This window comes from Triticum urartu, chromosome 5A (genome assembly GCF_056163025.1).
Source record: "Triticum urartu cultivar PI428250 chromosome 5A, HENAU_Tu73, whole genome shotgun sequence".
In the NCBI taxonomy this organism is placed as follows: Eukaryota; Viridiplantae; Streptophyta; class Magnoliopsida; order Poales; family Poaceae; genus Triticum; species Triticum urartu.
In genome coordinates, this window is record NC_141877.1 from 534891292 (window position 1) to 534910155 (window position 18864).

Below are 18864 nucleotides of genomic sequence, written 5' to 3' on the forward strand. Positions count from 1 at the left end.
TGGCGTCAAGTTTGATCTCACGGATCAGGAGCTGATCGAGCACCTTGAGGCCAAAGTGACTGCTGACAGCACGAGATCTCACCCTATCATCGATTTGTTCATACCAACCATCGACAGCAAGCACGGAATATGCTACACCCATCCTGAGAAACTTACATGTAAGACACCGATCGGCCGTCTACTTGCACAAACATAGTCCTTTGTGTATAGCTCTATTTTTCTTTTTAGACGCAGACCTAGTGAAGCAATTACAATTTGGCAGTTAATAAAAATTGAAACAAGTGGCTGTAACATGCCAAAGATGTTATGAAAATGCCAACCACGTACACTAAAACATGTATTCGACAATATTGCACGTATCACACTGAGTCGCCTAAGCAAGCATTTCTTCCAACGCAATTCCAGAGCGTTCAAAAGGGGCACGTGGACGCGTCACAAGATACAGTAGGAGTGTGGCATGCACGTGATGTGGCACAAGACCGGCAATACCTTGCCGGTGGTGGTCAACAGTTGGCAGACGGGCAGCAAAAGGTTTTGGTGCTGCACACCAACAAGAACTTCGACCAGCAGAGGACCAACTGGGTGATGCACCAGTACCACCACGGGGACCTGGAGCAAGAGAAGGAGTGGTAGCTGGTCCTCTGCAAGATTTTCTACCAGACGAACACTAGGGCCAGGAGTAATAAGATTATAAGTTAGTTTGATATTGGTACTTATACTACCTTGTCATCCGCAAGTTGGTATTTTCGTTAATGATCTTTCGGTATGAACTTGGCATTTGCTTCCAACCATCATGCCGAGGGTCAACGTGGATATAAAGCTGAATCATTTGTTTCAAAATGAATTTTCAGGCACCTGATTTTTATTTAATGGGTAGCATAAGCACCTGCCGTTCAAATTCCCAGTTCTCCAAAAAAATTGAAACAAGTGCATGCACTTATTACCACGATGAGAAAACAATATATGTGTTGCATCCCAGTTATCTGTCTGTACTTGCAGAATTCTCTCGTTTATTGAGCGGGTATATTGTTTTTTCAGGTCAAGAAAGTTTCAACTGGGCTGTAGACTGCCCAGGCTTGGTTTTGTTTTTAACAGGCCCAGCCCATAATGACAATGGGGCACTAAGATCCCCCAGGTATATACTGGCCTCTGGCCCGCCAGCGTTAGTTATATTTTGTCTTACAACATCCGTAGGTAGTTTTTTTTAATAAATCAAACACACAGCCCAGTTCTATTTTCCTCTTGAAACGCCATGTCCTACATCTGTTTTCTAATCTCTACCTACAGTTTTACTAGTTCATATACACATATCATTATATTGAAAATACATAAAGTTCCCTTTTTCATATTTACATCCATATTTTTGTTGTTGTTTTCTCTCCCCGTGCTGATTTTTTTACCACTGGTTTTCCCTTAAACCAACTCAATTGTCCCATGTCTTATTTGCTTACAAAAACAAAATGATTTTTTTGGCAAATAAATAAGTTCTTAAAAAATGTTTATCATTTCGGGATTACAACATTTCGGACTCCACCGAAATATGCAAAATAAGGTTGAACTTTTTGACCGTGGTCCTGGGCAGAAAATGGGCTGCAAATTATAAAAAAATAGCAAATGGGCTCTATGTTGTCTGCCACAGATTTGGAGGCTGACTTGTGGGCCTACTAAGTTCATGCCTACACAAGGTTTCTCAAAAAAAAAGAAACTTAGTCAACAATCGACTCTACCAGCGTCAGGCCGTTAGATGTCAATCTAACGGTAATCGTGTTTCTTCAGTATCTGATCTTCCTGCTCCAACCGCCCAAACCAGCGCTGACGGAACCACCTGCTCCCGCCTCCCGTGGCCGGCTATGCTGTCGGGCAGGCCTCACGGCCCCACCATACTCGCATCCCTGGCCTGTCTATCCCTCTACTCACCCACCACTCCTGTTATTTTCCGACGACGGCAGGCGAACCAGTCAACCCTCATACTCCCCACCGTGTGGGAAGCCACTGTCGTGTCTTCCCCGGCTCCATGTTGTTCCCTTCGTAGGCCTCGCCATCGTCCACTGCCTTGGTGCTCTCGGTGTGGCGTGGTCAACGTGGTCAACGAACGACATCCATCTGAAGTGGACTCTACGTGGAGAGGCTGACAGCTGGGTCCACGGCCGCGCACAAGGAAATGCCTCCTTATTACGCGCAAAATAATGATTCCTCCACCTGACATCTGGGACCCACCGGAAGGGCCTCTGTATTTCGCGAAAAGAATGTTCCCCCTGCTGACAGCTCGGACCCACCAGCTATATCTTCGCACGCAAGGAAATGCCTCCTTATTACGCACAAAAAAATGAATACCCCCCTGCGAGGGAGGCTGAATTATGGGCCTACTAAGTTGACGCGGACGGAGGGCTTTGTCAACTTAGTCAATATGAACGATTCTGGCTCCAGTGATCGTACAATGTCCATCCAACGACCATAGTGCTTCTTCAACCTCTAGTCTTCTTGCTCCAGCCGCCCAAACCAGCGCCGGTCGTGCCGCGTGCTCCTGCCTCCCGTGGTCGGTTGTGATGCCGCGGAGACCTCACCACCCCCTACTACTCCCACCGCTGGCCAGGCCATCCGCCTCTACTCACCCATACCCCCTGTTATTCTACAGCAACCGCAGCCTCGCACCGCAGCCAAACCAGTGAACCCTCGTACTCCTCTCCGCGTGGGCTTCCACTGCCGCGTCTTCCCTGGCTCCGCGTCGTCCCCTTCATAGGCCTCGCCGTCGTCCACCGTCGTGGTCCTCTCAGCGCGGCGTGATCAATGTGGTCAAGGAATGACTTCAATCAAAAGAGTACTATACATGGAGAAGCTGGCAGCAGGGTCCACGGCCGCAACAAGGAAGTGCCCCCTTATTATGCGCAAAATAATTATTCCTCCACCTGACAGCAGGGACCCACCGGATGGGCCACCATATTTCACAAAAAAAATGTTTCCCCCCTGACTGCTAGGACCCACCAGCTACATCTTCGCATGCAAAGAAGTGCCTGACAGTTGGGACCTACCTGGTCGAAGCGTATGTAGCGTTGTTATTCTTGTCTCGAACGTGTACATACATACCGGTCGGTGTAGAGGTGCGCACATGTCGTAGTAGAGGCACGCACGTGTCGTAGTAGAGGCGCGCACGTAGCATGTACACGTACGTACAGCGGCCAGGGTGCAAGAAAGTAAATACGGCCACATACTCAAAGTGCAACTATCCCTGGGTGGTTTTGGTAATTCCTAACAACATATAGCTCATTGAGCTAACACTATTCCAAGATTAATATTTCAGGAAAAGCTCAATGAATGGCATGGCATGGATGAGGAAAGTGGACCCCTCAAAATACTAAGGACAAAAAGATTGGCTCAAGATCAAAGATCAAGACTCTACATTTTATATTTTAGTGATACAAGATCACATTGAGTCTATAGGAAAAGCCAATACTATCAAGGAGGGATGAGGTGTTTCTTAATGAGGTTCTTGCTTCATAGTGCTTAGTGATATGCTCCAAAACCCTCAACTACCTTCCCACATCCACATATGACCTAAACCAAAAGTCAAACTCGGCCCCACCAATTATATCTATCTGGCGCCACCGAGTTCAGATGTCATAGCCACTGGCACAAACCCTAGGCAAATCGGTCTCACCGATAGGGATCTCGGTCTCATCGAGATGGGGTTGTAATCTCTCTGTTTCCCTTCGTAACGTTTCGGTCCCACCGAGATGAGCGATCGGTCCCACCGAAATTGCAATGTAAACTCTCTGTTTTCCCTTCGTAACATTTCGGTCTCACCGAAATGAGCGATTGGTCCCACCGAGTTTACCTGACCAACTCTCTGGTTAGCTTATTACCAAAATCGGTCCCACTGAGTTTGTGTAATCGGTCACACCAAGACTACGTTATGCCCTAACCCTAACCATATCGGTCCTACCGATTTGCATCTCAGTCCCACCGAAAATCCTAACGGTCACTAGGTTTGCTAAATCGGTCCGACCGAGTTTCTCAATTCGGTCTCACCGAGATTGGTAAATTGTGTGTAACGGTTAGTTTTTGTGTGGAGGCTATATATACCCCTCCACCCACTCTTCATTCGTGGAGAGAGCCATCAGAACATACCTACATTTCCAATACACATTTTCTGAGAGAGAACCACCTACTCATGTGTTGAGGCCAAGATATTCCATTCCTACCATATGAATCTTGATCTCTAGCCTTCCCAAGTTGCTTTCCACTCAAATCTTCTTTCCACCAAATCAATATCCTGTGAGAGAGAGTTGAGTGTTGGGGAGACTATCATTTGAAGCACAAGAGAAAGGAGTTCATCATCAACACACCATTTGTTACTTCTTGGAGAGTGGTGTCTCCTAGATTGGCTAGGTGTCACTTGGGAGCCTCCGACAAAGATTGTGGAGTTGAACCAAGGAGTTTGTAAGGGCAAGGAGATCACCTACTTCGTGAAGATCTACCACTAGTGAGGCAAGTCCTTCGTGGGCGATGGCCATGATGGGATAGACAAGGTTGCTTCTTCGTGGACCCTTCGTGGGTGGATCCCTCCGTGGACTCGCGCAACCGTTACCCTCCGTGGGTTGAAGTCTCCATCAACGTGGATGTACGATAGCACCAACTATCGGAACCACGACAAAAACATCTGTGTCTCCAATTGCATTTGAATTCTCCAAACACTTCCCTTTACATTCTTGCAAGTTGCATGCTATACTTTCCGCTGCTCATAGACTCTTTGCATGCTTGCTTGAATTGTGTTAAGATTGCTTGACTTGTGCTAAGTTAGCTAAAATCTGCCAAAGACTAAAATTGGGAAAAGGATAGATTTTTAATTGGTCAAGTAGTCTAATCACCCCCCCCCCCTCTAGACATACTTTCATTCCCACAAGTGGTATCAGAGCCGTGGACTCCATTTGCTTTGATTTCCATAGCTTTTGGTGGTCATTGCCTTGGTTTCACAACCTAGGAGAGTATGGCATCTAGCGAGGGAAATTACCACCGTAGAGGTCCTTACTTTGATGGTACTAATTTTGCTAGTTGGAAGCATAAGATGAAAATGCATATTCTTGGACATAACCCCGCCGTTTGGGCTATTGTGTGTGTTGGCTTGCAAGGTGAATTCTTTGATGGGAGAGAATCGAATCGTGAAGCTACCGCGGAAGAGTTGAAAATGTTGCAATACAACGCTCAAGCTTGTGATATCCTCTTCAACGGATTGTGCCCCGAATAATTCAACAAAATCAGCCGTCTTGAGAATGCAAAGGAAATTTGGGATACTTTGATTGATATGCACGAAGGTACCGACTCCGTCAAGGAATCCAAGTTGGATGTGCTTCAAAGTCAACTTGACAAGTTCAAAATGAAGGATGGTGAAGGTGTCGCTGAAATGTACTCTAGGCTTTCTCTTATCACAAATGAGATTGTCGGCTTAGGAAGTGAAGAGATGACCGACAAATTCATCATAAAGAAGATCCTAAGACCCTTGGATGGAAAATACGATACCGTATGCACATTGATCCAAATGATGCCCAATTACAAAGATCTCAAGCCAACGGAGGTCATTGGAAGAATTGTTGCTCATGAGATGTCACTCAAGGATAAGGAGGAGCTTCATAACAAGTCAAGTGGTGCTTACAAAGCCTCATGTGAAGCCCCCACATCATCAAGTGAGAAACAGACCTTCAATGAGGAATTGAGCTTAATGGTGAAGAACTTCAACAAGTTCTACAAGAATATAAGCAAAGAGAGAAGTTTCAAGTCAAGGTCCTACAATGACAAAAGATCTTCTAGTTGAGAGAGAAACTGCTACAATTGTGGAAGACCCGGACACTACTCCAATGAGTGTATGGCACCCCACAAAAGAAGAGAAGATTCTCCAAAAAGAAGAAGTAGAAGAGAAGAATCACCATCAAGGGAGAGAAGGAGTAGGGATGATCGATATGAACGAAGATCCTCTCGGAGAAGCAAGGATTCAGAAAGGAAGGACAAGTCATCAAGGAGCTACACAAAACGAAGACATCAAGCTCATGTTGGTGAATGGGTATCCGACTCCGACTCCGACAATGACTCCGAGAGAAGCTATCACTCCGACTCCGAATATACTCAAGAGAAGGTGTTGCCGGTCTAGAACTTGTGTCAACCAAATCCTACGACATATTTGATTCACCAAATGAAGGAATTGGAAGATGCTTCATGGCCAAAGGTCCAAAGGTATCACACCCCGAGTATGTTTGATTTCAATAGTGATGAATATGACTTGTTAGGTGATGATGATTTACTTGTTTACAACTATAGTGATGAATACTATGATGAAACGAATGACAATGATAAGGAGAAGATTGAGTCTCTAACTAAAGAACTAAACACTCTTAAGTTAGCTCATGAAACTATCTTAGGAGATCATCGAGAACTTTTAAGGACTCATGAGAAATTACGTTTTGAAAAGCTCAATATTGAGCAAGAGCATGAGTTCTTAAAGGCAATCAATGATGATCTTCGCAAGAAAAGTTCTTCTTACATTGCCAAGCATTTACTCTTATCCACTTACATGCCTCAAGTTAAGTCTAGTAACAAGAACAAGAAAGATTCTTCCTCTAGTAGTAACAATAATCATGCTAAATCCAATGTTGCTGCTTCTAGTAGTTCTCTTGATGCCACTAATGATTCTCTTAGCCAAGTTACACTTGAGCAAGAAAATAGCTTATTGAAGGGAATTATAGAGAAAGGTGTTTACAAGAGCCTTGCCGGGAGTAAGAAATTTGAGGAAATTGTACACAAGCAAGGAAGGCACCGGAAGAATCAAGGTGTTGGTTTTGAACGGAAGTTCAATGCCAATGGAGTTGAGTGGGAAGAAGATCAATACCCCAAGACGAAGTTTGTTCCCCAACAAGAGAAGTATGATCCTACTTCTTTCAAAGGGACACAAGCTCAAGATGATCTTCCACCACAAGACCACAAGCAAAAAGGCAAGGACAAGCTTCAAGAGGAAATTGATACATTTGAAGAAGCTCCTAAGGCCTTGGTCAAGTGGGTTCCCAAGACTACATCAAGTTCCACTTCATCAAGTACAACTACAACTTTGAGGATTCCCATCAAGATGGTGTGGATCCCGAAGAAGAAGAACTAGAGAGTTCTTGAGGGTGACTCCGCCAACATACTTCACTCTTATCATTTTGGTAAGAACAAGTGCAATCAACTTCCACATCTTGCACTAGTTCAAGGAGTCACAAACCCTTTTGTTGGTAAGACAAGGGAGAAGGTAACCTAAAGCTTTCATAGACATCATCTTGTGTGTGCATCACTCTATGTCTATGGATATACTTGTTTGTTCCTTGTGGGACTAACCCGTGTAGGTATTGAAAGTGCAACTCACTCCAAAGGATAGCTCCAAATGATCTACATCAACAAAGAGCATCCACATCTTCAACACCTACATGAATTCATCATCGACAAAACCCAAGGTTAGTTCATCCCTCTTAGGGGGGATCTCTGTTGGAAATATGCCCTGGAGGAAATAATAAAATGGTTATTATTATATTTGTTTGATCATGATAATTGTCTATTATTCATGCTATAATTGTGTTATCCGGAAATCGTATTACATGTGTGAATACATAGACCACAACACGTCCCTAGTGAGCCTCTAGTTGACTAGCTCGTTGATCAAAAGATAGTCATGGTTTCCTGACTATGGACATTGGATGTCATTGATAACGGGATCACATCATTAGGAGAATGATGTGATGGACAAGACCCAATCCTAAGCATAGCTTAAAGATCATGTAGTTCGTTTGCTAGAGCTTTTCTGAATGTCAAGTATCATTTCCTTAGACCATGAGATTGTGCAACTCCCGGATACCGTAGGAGTGCTTTCGGTGTACCAAACGTCACAACGTAACTGGGTGACTATAAAGGTTCACTACGGGTATCTCCGAAAGTGTTTGTTGGGTTGGCACGAATCGAGACTGGGATTTGTCACTCCGTATGACGAAGAGGTATCTCTGGGCCCACTCGGTAATGCATCATCATAATGAGCTCAATGTGACCAAGTGGTTGATCACGGGATCATGCATTACGGTACGAGTAAAGTGACTTGCCGTTAATGAGATTGAACAAGGTATTGGGATACCGATGATCGAGTCTCGGGCAAGTAACGTACCGATTGACAAAGGGAATTGTATACGGGATTGATTGAATCCTCGACATCGTGGTTCATCCGATGAGATCATCGAGGAGCATGTGGGAGACAACATGGGTATCCAGATCCCGCTGTTGATTATTGACCGGAGAGTCGTCTCGGTCATGTCTGCGTGTCTCCCGAACCCGTAGGGTCTACACACTTAAGGTTCGGTGACACTAGGGTTGTTGAGATATTAGTATACGGTAACCCGAAAGTTGTTCGGAGTCCCGGATGAGATCCTGGACGTCACGAGGAGTTCCGGAATGGTTCGGAGGTGAAGATTTATATATAGGAAGTCAAGTTTCGGCCATCGGGAAAGTTTCTGGGGTAATCGGTATTGTACCGGGACCACCGAAAGGGTCCCGAGGGTCCACCGGGTGGGGCCACCTATCCCGGAGGGCCCCATGGGCTAAAGTGGGAGGGGAACCAGCCCCTAGTGGGCTGGTGCGCCCCCCTTGGGCCTCCCCTGCGCCTAGGGTTGGAAACCCTAGGGGTGGGGGCGCCCCACTTAGCTTGGGGGGCAATCCACCCCCCTTGGCCGCCGCCCCCCTTGGAGATCCCATCTCCTAGGGCCGGAGCCCCCCCTAGGGGTCCTATATATAGTGGGGGGAGGGAGGGCAGCCGCACCCTAGCCCCTGGCGCCTCCCTCTCCCTCCCGTGACACTCCTCCCTCTCCCTGAGCTTGGCGAAGCCCTGCCGAGATCACCGTTGCTTCCACCACCACGCCATCGTGCTGCTGGATCTCCATCAACCTCTCCTTCCCCCTTGCTGGATCAAGTTGGAGGAGACGTCTTCCCAACCGTACGTGTGTTGAACGCGGAGGTGCCGTCCGTTCGGCGCTAGGTCATCAGTGATTTGGATCACGACGAGTACGACTCCATCAACCCCGTTCTCTTGAACGCCTCCGCTCGCGATATACAAGGGTATGTAGATGCACTCTCCTCTCCCTCGTTGCTAGATGACTCCATAGATTGATCTTGGTGATGCGTAGAAAATTTTAAAATTCTGCTACGTTCCCCAACAGTGGCATCATGAGCTAGGTCTATGCGTAGATTCTATGCACGAGTAGAACACAAAGTAGTTGTGGGCGTGGATATTGTCAATTTGCTTGTCGTTACTAGTCTTATCTTGATTCGGCGGCATCGTGGGATGAAGCGGCCCGGACCAACCTTACACGTACGCTTACATGAGACTGGTTCCACCGATTGACATGCACTAGTTACATAAGGTGGCTAGCGGGTGTCTGTCTCTCCCACTTTAGTCGGATTGGATTCGATGAAAGGGTCCTTATGAAGGGTAAATAGAAATTGGCATATCACGTTGTGGTTTTGGCGTAGGTAAGAAACATTCTTGCTAGAAACCTATAGGAGCCACGTAAAAACTTGCAACAACAATTAGAGGACGTCTAACTTGTTTTTGCAGCATGTGTCGTGTGATGTGATATGGCCAAAAGGATGTGATGAATGATATATGTGATGTATGAGATTGATCATGTTCTTGTAATAGGAATCACGACTTGCATCTCGATGAGTATGACAACCGGCAGGAGCCATAGGAGTTGTCTTAATTTATTTATGACCTGCGTGTCAACATAAACATCATGTAATTACTTTACTTTATTGCTACAGCGTTAGCCATAGTAGTAGAAGTAATAGATGACGAGACAACTTCAAGAAGACACGATGATGGAGGTCATGGTGTCATGCCGGTGACAACGATGATCATGAAGCCCCGAAGATGGAGATCAAAAGGGGCAAATGATATTGGCCATATCATGTCACCATTTGATTGCATGTGATGTTTGTCATGTTTTGCATCTTATTTGCTTAGAACGACGGTAGCTTGAATAAGATGATCCCTCGTAATAATTTCAAGAAAGTGTTCCCCCTAACTGTGCACCGTTGCGAAGGTTCATTGTTTTGAAGCACCACGTGATGATCGGGTGTGATAGATTCTAACGTTCGAATACAATGAGTGTAAGCCAGATTTACACACGCAATACACTTAGGTTGACTTGACGAGCCTAGCATGTACAGACATGGCCTCGGAACACGGAAGACTGAAAGGTCGAGCATGAGTCATATAGAAGATACGATCAACATGAAGATGTTCACCGATATTGACTAGTCCGTCTCACGTGATGATTGGACACGGCCTAGTTGACTCGGATCATGTTTCACTTAGATGACTAGAGGGATGTCTATCTGAGTGGGAGTTCATTGAATAATTTGATTAGATGAACTCAATTATCATGAACTTAGTCTAAAATCTTTACACTATGTCTTGTAGATCAAATGGCCCACGCTAATGTTGCCCTCAACTTCAACGCGTTCCTAGAGAAAACCAAGCTGAAAGATGATGGCAGCAACTATATGGACTGGGTCCGGAACCTGAGGATCATCCTCATAGCTGCCAAGAAAGATTATGTCCTAGAAGCACCGCTAGGTGACGCACCCATCCCAGAGAACCAAGATGTTATGAACGCTTGGCAGTCACGTGCTGATGATTACTCCCTTGTTCAGTGTGGCATGCTTTACAGCTTAGAACCGGGGCTCCAAAAGCGTTTTGAGCGACACGGAGCATATGAGATGTTCGAAGAGCTGAAAATGGTTTTCCAAGCTCATGCCCGGGTCGAGAGATATGAAGTCTCCGACAAGTTCTTCAGTTGTAAGATGGAGGAAAATAGTTCTGTCAGTGAGCACAAACTCAAAATGTCTGGGTTGCATAACCGCTTGACTCAGCTGGGAGTTAATCTCCCGGATGACGCGGTCATTGACAGAATCCTTCAGTCGCTTCCACCGAGCTACAAGAGCTTTGTGATGAACTTCAATATGCAGGGGATGGAAAAGACCATTCCTGAGGTATATTCAATGCTGAAATCAGCGGAGGTGGAAATCAAAAAGGAACATCAAGTGTTGATGGTGAATAAAACCACTAAGTTCAAGAAAGGCAAGGGTAAAAAAGAACTTCAAGAAGGATGGCAAGGGAGTTGCCGCGCCCGGTAAGCAAGCTGCCGGGAAGAAGTCAAAGAATGGACCCAAGCCTGAGACTGAGTGTTTTTATTGCAAGGGAAGTGGTCACTGGAAGCGGAACTGCCCCAAATACTTAGCGGACAAGAAGGCCGGCAACACTAAATGTATATGTGATCTATATCTATATCTATATCTATCTATATCTATATCTATATCTATTCTATATCTTATCTTATCTATACTAATTCTAGACTCCCTGGAAATTCCCATGTTAATTAGATTTTACGAGCCGTTAATCTGGTGGGGCCATATTTTTTACGGTGTAGATCGACTCAGAGAAAAAAAATTAATAGAAAAAACACACGTATATCTCTCTCTTGACCTTTGTCTCTCAATCCCTCACGTCTCACCTTTTATCTCTCCAATGAGAAATAAATTTGAGCCAGAGAAAAAAAACACAACAGAAAAAATCTCATGTATATCTCGCTGGACGTTTGACTCTCTGTCTCTCACGTCTCAGTTTTTACCTCTTCAATGAGAAATAAAAATCATCTCTCTCTCTCTCTCTTGACCCAACTCACAATCTCTCACGTATCTCTAACAAACTCTCACGTAGAAAGTGCTCACGTATCTCTCTCCCATGGGTAAACCTCTCAATCTCTTTGTTCTGTATCTTCATCCCTTCACCCTAATTTCTCTCAGATCAGATCACCTCTTCCTAGCGTGCAATCGTGCAAAAAGTGCAAGATCCATCAGCATCTCTTCTGTCCGAGATTCAAGTGGTGATGATTCAGGTATTCACAGATGCACGAGCATATATCGACAGACCAAAGGCAAGATTGAAATAGTTTTTTTTGTAATATGTATGCTCATATCAATTCTGTATGATTCCTAATCTATTTAGTATCTTCACCACTTCATCTCTATCACCTAACCAAGCTCTAATCTCTCTCACAATAGATCATCTCTTCCTAGGGTAAGGGTACGATCGTGCAAGAAGTGGAACATTGATCAACATCTATTCGTAGGACACGATTCTGCTTCTCTTATCTGGCATTCAGGTGGTGATGATTCAGGTATTGATAGATGAATGTGCTCAGATCGAACAACCAAAGGCAAGATTCAAATAGGTTTTTTTATTGCGATATGCATGCTCAGATCAATTCCGTCAAAGGTGATTCATGTGATGTGATTATGCGTATGGGTTTTTTATTGCAATATGCATGCTCAGATCAATTCCGTCAAAGCTGATTCATGTGATGTGATTATGCGTAGGGAGCAGTGGATGATGTTCCTATTCCTGTGTTATGTGCCAAAATATGACAGAATTTGTCTGCTCTTCAGGTATCATAGCAACCTCATATTTATTCTTCTCTGCATGTCAAAGGTTCAATCCTAGCATTCTTATAATTGATCTTTGTGGATACTAAGCAATATGATTGTTTTCCATCCAAATGTTCGGTGTGATATCTGACCTATCTTGAACTTGGAGTAGGTAGCTCGAGGAAAAAAGGGAATGTGAGCTTCGATTGGGGTAACATGCATAACAGAGCACTTAGTTTTTTTTTCTGCAATGAACCGAACACTTCTCTGAACCTGTATCTGTTTGTGGGATGCCATTTTACTTGAACCAAATGTTCAGTGTAAGATGATGTTGAGAAAAGAATAAATCGAGCCAAAAACATCTACCTTTTCAAAATGCAAGGCAAAATTATGTGTGTGTCTTCTTATAGTTTTGAAAGTAGAACTATGCATGTTAGATATCAGGAGGAGCGGACCAGATTGATTCAGCATGCATCCTATGTCGTCATGTGCAAGGTAGTGGTGACATGATGCATATGTGTTGAATCAGCTGGACCATCGATTAGAATTAGGCATTTTGTACAAATATACTACTTTGCCTGATATGCATGTGATTCGTGACTTACATGGATTCACATGGTACTTTGGAGTTGCAGATTGCTAATAAGTATTTCCATATATAATACGTCTGTGCATGTCTTTTTTTGTCCTTATAACAAAGAGAAAATGAACTATTAAACCATATTTATATACTTAAAATTTGTGCAATATTAAAAAAGAATCTGGATGTATCATACGCCACAAATATCTCATATGAACACATGATTGCCTATATGATATTCACATTAGTATGGATAGAAAATATTAAGAATGTCCATCCATGTTGATCAAAAAAGAATTTTTTTAAGAATTTGTTTGTAAAGACAAGAAGTCGGAGAATTTATCGACAGCATAAGTACATGGATTGAGGAGAGTAGAGCATGGTTTGGAACACATGCAATAGAGGTCGGTGTTGCAAGTGCATATGGTTGTTAGGAAGCAGAGGTTAGACGTTGGCTAGGGTCTCGAGCGCAGGGTGGAAGAAATATAGGAAACGGCCACAGGGCACCAGCTGGCGCAGATGCAGGACGCTCATGTGTGTTTTTGCATTTCTCTCCATCTACTTGGAGACACTATGACGCTCCTAATCTGTTTTACTATTACGCTGTTCGCTACTATTACATTGACTCCGTGTTGTCCTGTACCGAAAGATGTATATGATCCTGAATGCATTTCATGAGTGTCTGTTCATCATTGTACACACTTCTCCCCCATAGTATATTGTATTTTTAGAGCTTTGTTAGTACCTAAAAAAACTACAAATAATTCATTAATGTTTAACTGAGTACTTCTAATTTTCCGCTGCATGTTTTTTGCAACATTTTATCTTTGTTTATCAAGCTTTTCTTTCGATGAGCACAAACATTCACCCTACAGTATACTTAATTCGGCAGTTCGCTCGCTCTAGAATGATCATCTTTCTATCATCTATCTGAGTGGCTTGCTCCTATCACTGTTGTAAATAATGCTTCACACGGACGTGGAGTTTCTACACCCAGGAGCAAATGCTCCTGGTGTGAACAGTAACAACAAATAAATTTAAAAATAATTCAAAAAATTCTGAAATTTTTTTGTGACATACTTTCATAAATGTTTGTTGTGCATGCAAAATTTCGTCGCAAAATCACATTGGTGGAAAGTATGGTAAAAAAACAAAATCGATGCTCTGAAAATGTTACTTACAAAAGCATTTTGGAGCTCTGATTTTGTTTTTTTCGGCATGCCTTCCACAAATGTGATTTCGCAATGAAATTTTGCATGGGCAACAAACATTTGTGGAAGTATGTCACAAAAAAAATTCAGAATTTTTTGAATATTTTTTCTATTTTTTTGATGTTACTGTTCACACCAGGAGCATTTGCTCCTGGGTGTAGAAATGTACTTTCGGCTTCACACCTCTATCTATTTACTATTGTCGTGTTGTATCCTTATGGGCAAAGCTGCCGAAACTTATTCATTTGTTGCTACCTTAGTAGCAGACTAAAAAAAGGAACATAATTTATATCCTTCCAAATAAGGCTAATCTTTCGTTATCTTCCATATATAATACGTATGTGCATGCCTTTTTTTCTCCTTATAACAAAGAGAAAATTAGCTATCAAACCATAGTATAATTCGACGATGCTCATAGTATAATGAGAATATACGATAATATCATCTTTAAATGCGTATCGATGATGCTTCCATGGAAAAAAGGAAGATGTATGTCTTCTTTTTGTAGAGTAAGCGAGGGAGATATATGCTACAATAAGGCACATGAACTTTATACCTTTTAGAAACTGTAGGTCACGAATACACGAAACAACACGTGCGTTCGTAACCATGTTTTCCACCAACATATATAACACATATACCCTTACATAACCTTCATAAAGTAGCACATCCACATTTTCACATATCGACCATAAATCTAAGCTGGTTTGCCATCACACAATGACAATATTTATGTTATTGTAATACAATTAGGCGCATACAATATAATTATATAATAGTCGAAGCAATGTAAGTTCGTTCAACCCTATGTCCAACCAAGGTACACATGCATGTCTAATAATCATAACCTATGTCAACATATTCAATAATTTTGTTTGACATATAAATCTACCACATATTTGTTATATCTAATACTAAAATTGCTAGCCCGTGCAGACGCACGGGTTGACGACTAGTATACATGTAATTGATGTGTACCTTACCAGTACTCGTAGTAGCTCCTGGGTATTCGATACCGGTGCGGTTGCTCACATTTGTAACTCAAAGCAGGAGCTGCGGAATAAGCGGAGACTGGCGAAGGACAAGGTGACGATGCGCGTCGGGAATGGTTCCAAGGTCGATGTGATCGCCGTCGGCGCTCTACCTCTATATTTACCTACGGGGTTAGTTTTAAATCTCAATAATTGTTATTTAGTACCAGCTTTGAGCATGAACATTGTATCATGATCTCGTTTAATTCGAGATGGCTACTCATTTAAATCCGAGAATAATGGTTTTTCTATTTATATGAGAGATATGTTTTATGGTCATGCTCCGCTGGTGAATAGTTTATTCTTAATGAATCTCGAGCGTAATGTTACACATATTCATAGTGTGAATACCAAAAGATGTAAGGTTGATAATGATAGTCCCACATACTTGTGGCACTGCCGCCTTGGTCACATAGGTGTCAAACGCATGAAGAAGCTCCATGCAGATGGACTTTTGGAGTCTCCTGATTACGAATCATTTGACATGTGCGAACCATGCCTCATGGGTAAAATGACCAAGACTCCGTTCTCAGGAACAATGGAGCGAGCAACCAACTTATTGGGAATCATACATACTGATGTGTGCGGTCCAATGAGTGTTGAGGCTCGCGGTGGCTATCATTATGTTCTCACCCTCACTGATGACTTGAGTAGATATGGGTATGTCTACTTAATGAAACACAAGTCTGAGACCTTTGAAAAGTTCAAGGAATTTCAGAGTGAGGTTGAGAATCAACGTGACAGGAAAATCAAGTTCTTGCGATCAGATCGTGGGGGGATACTTGAGTCACGAATTTGGCACACACTTAAGACAATGTGGAATAGTTTCACAACTCACGCCGCCTGGAACACCTCAGCGTAATGGTGTGTCCGAATGTCATAATCGCACTCTATTGGATATGGTGCGATCTATGATGTCTCTTACCGATTTGCCACTGTCATTTTGGGGCTATGCTTTAGAGACTGCCGCATTCACTTTAAATAGGGCTCCGTCGAAATCCGTTGAGACGACACCGTATGAATTATGGTTTGGGAAGAAACCTAAGCTGTTGTTTCTAAAAGTTTGGGGATGCGATGCTTATGTCAAGAAACTACAACCTAAAAAGCTCGAACCCAAGTCGAAAAAATGCGTCTTCATAGGATACCCTAAAGAAACTATTGGGTATACCTTCTACCTCAGATCCGAAGGCAAGATCTTTGTTGCCAAGAATGGATCCTTTCTAGAGAAAGAGTTTCTCTCGAAAGAAATAAGTGGGAGGAAAGTAGAACTAGGTGAAGTATTACCTCTTGAACCGGTAAGTGGCGCAGCTCAAGAAAATGTTCCTGAGGTGACTGCACCGACTAGAGAGGAAGTTAATGATGATGATCATGAAGCTTCAGATCAAGTTGCTACTGAACTTCGTAGGTCCACAAGGACACATTCCGCACCAGAGTGGTACGGCAACCCTGTCTTGGAAATCATGTTGTTAGACAACGGTGAACCTTCGAACTATGAGGAAGCGATGGCGGGCCCAGATTTCGACAAATGGCTAGAAGCCATGAAATCCGAGATAGGATCCATGTATGAAAACAAAGTATGGACTTCGACTGACTTGCCCGATGATCGGCGAGCCATAGAAAATAAATGGATCTTTAAGAAGAAGACAGACACGGATGGTAATGTAACCATCTATAAAGCTCGGCTTGTCGCTAAGGGTTATCGACAAGTTCAAGGGGTTGACTACGATGAGACTTTCTCACCCGTAGCGAAGCTAAAGTCCGTCCGAATCATGTTAGCAATTGCCGCATTCTATGATTATGAGATGTGGCAAATGGACGTCAAAATGGCATTCCTTAATGGTTTCCTTAAGGAAGAATTGTATATGATGCAGCCGGAAGGTTTTATCGATCCTAAGAATGCTGACAAGGTGTGCAAGCTCCAACGCTCGATTTATGGGCTGGTGCAAGCATCTCGGAGTTGGAACATTCATTTTGATGAGATGATCAAAGCGTTTGGGTTTATGCAGACTTATGGAGAAGCCTGTATTTACAGGAAAGTGAGTGGGAGCTCTGTAGCATTTCTCATATTGTATGTGGATGACATATTGTTGATGGGAAATGATATTGTCGGTGTACAAAAAGAGGGGTACACTTTTTGTACCCCTATAACTGTGCACGGGCAGTCTGAGCCACAGGCACCACCACACTGAGCAAGGCAAGGGAGGTGAGCCAAGGTAAGGCCGAAGCTCAGGAGAAGCAGAACGACGCCAAGACCAAGACCACAAAGAGAGAAGGGGACGAAGCGGACCCCCCCCCGGCAATATCCTTGCCGGGAGGCGGTTTTAGCAAACCCGGCAAGACCCTTGCCGTGGCAGCTCACCCCACACCTACGGAGTGAGTCACCCTTGAGTCCACTGCCCCCATGGGGCAAGGATTCGGGAGACATCCCCGTGGTGGCATGCAGATCTTTGTGAAGACATTCAAGATCAGATACACCCTTTAGAAGATGATGATCCTTGGCGGGATCCCATCCAAGGAGGACCACAAGGCCCCCGGCAAGAGCCTTGCCGAGGATGACAGCAGGCACCACGACAAGACCCTTGCCAGGGCCCCGGCAAGGCCCTTGCCAAGAACACCCGTAGGGCCACCATCAGGCCCACGCCAGTCAAACCTCCACCGCCGTTCGCATGCAGCTGCCGACCCAACCAGCTGGGCAGGCACCTGCGTGGCGGCATGCGGATCTTCGTGGAGACCCACCACTGCGCCACCTCAGCTGCCTGCCTGCCTACATGGCATCGCGGGCGCCGCTGGCCAGGGCGCGTGTCGACATGAGAGGGAGCGGCGACGGATGAGGCAGGGCTCTCCCCCGTCCCCGATAAAGCAAGGACACCTGGGCAAGACGCATTAAATGCGCCTTGTCATGTACTGCGAGGGATAACCTCACATCACTGTACCCTTTCCACCTCCTGTGTGCCACTGTGGCAACCCCTTTCCTATAAAAGGAGGCCCGAGGCGACCAGGAGGAGGATTTGGCTTTTTGGAGCTCCTCACGCCCCATAGCTAGCTCAAGAACACAGATATACAATCCACCAAAGCAGGAGTAGGGTTTTACACATCCCCGCGGCCTGAACCTGGATAAACGAACCGTGTGCTGTCTGTTTGATCCGCTCTTCTCACGACCCCGTGCCCCGCAACCGTAGTAGGGATTCTTGTGATCCCATAGGTGTCATTCCCACCGATATCTTTGGCGCGCCAGGTAGGGGGCGCAGTTGTGAGAATCGGCTTTAGCAGTTAGTTTGATGCTTCTTCATCGTCATGGCGCCCAAGAAGAATACGACGGTGGCAGTTGGCCCGTCGGAAGCTGGACATCCCGTCCCGACGCGGGCGAGCAGCGGACCGGTCGCAGAAAGGACCCGGGGCGCCGTTCGCGAACACAAACACCGTCCCAGCAGCCGGAGTTTGGGAGGCGGTGATGTTCGTGCGCCTGGTAACGGGCCGCACGCCGCCAAATCCAAAGACGGAGCCAGGCCCTCCGCGGGTGGCGCGGGGCCTTCCAAGATTGCTACCGCCCCGCCCG

The 18864-nt window shown here is 44.6% G+C and overlaps 1 long non-coding RNA gene across 1 annotated transcript; it reads left to right on the forward strand.

Annotated features, from left to right (window-relative positions):
* The first annotated feature begins 11712 nt into the window (after window positions 1–11712).
* Window positions 11713–15438, forward strand: LOC147972562 (uncharacterized). The gene is made up of 3 exons (XR_015603444.1): window positions 11713–12239; window positions 12439–12507; window positions 15328–15438. It is a non-coding gene; the product is annotated as an uncharacterized LOC147972562 (long non-coding RNA).
* Window positions 15439–18864: the final 3426 nt, after the last annotated feature.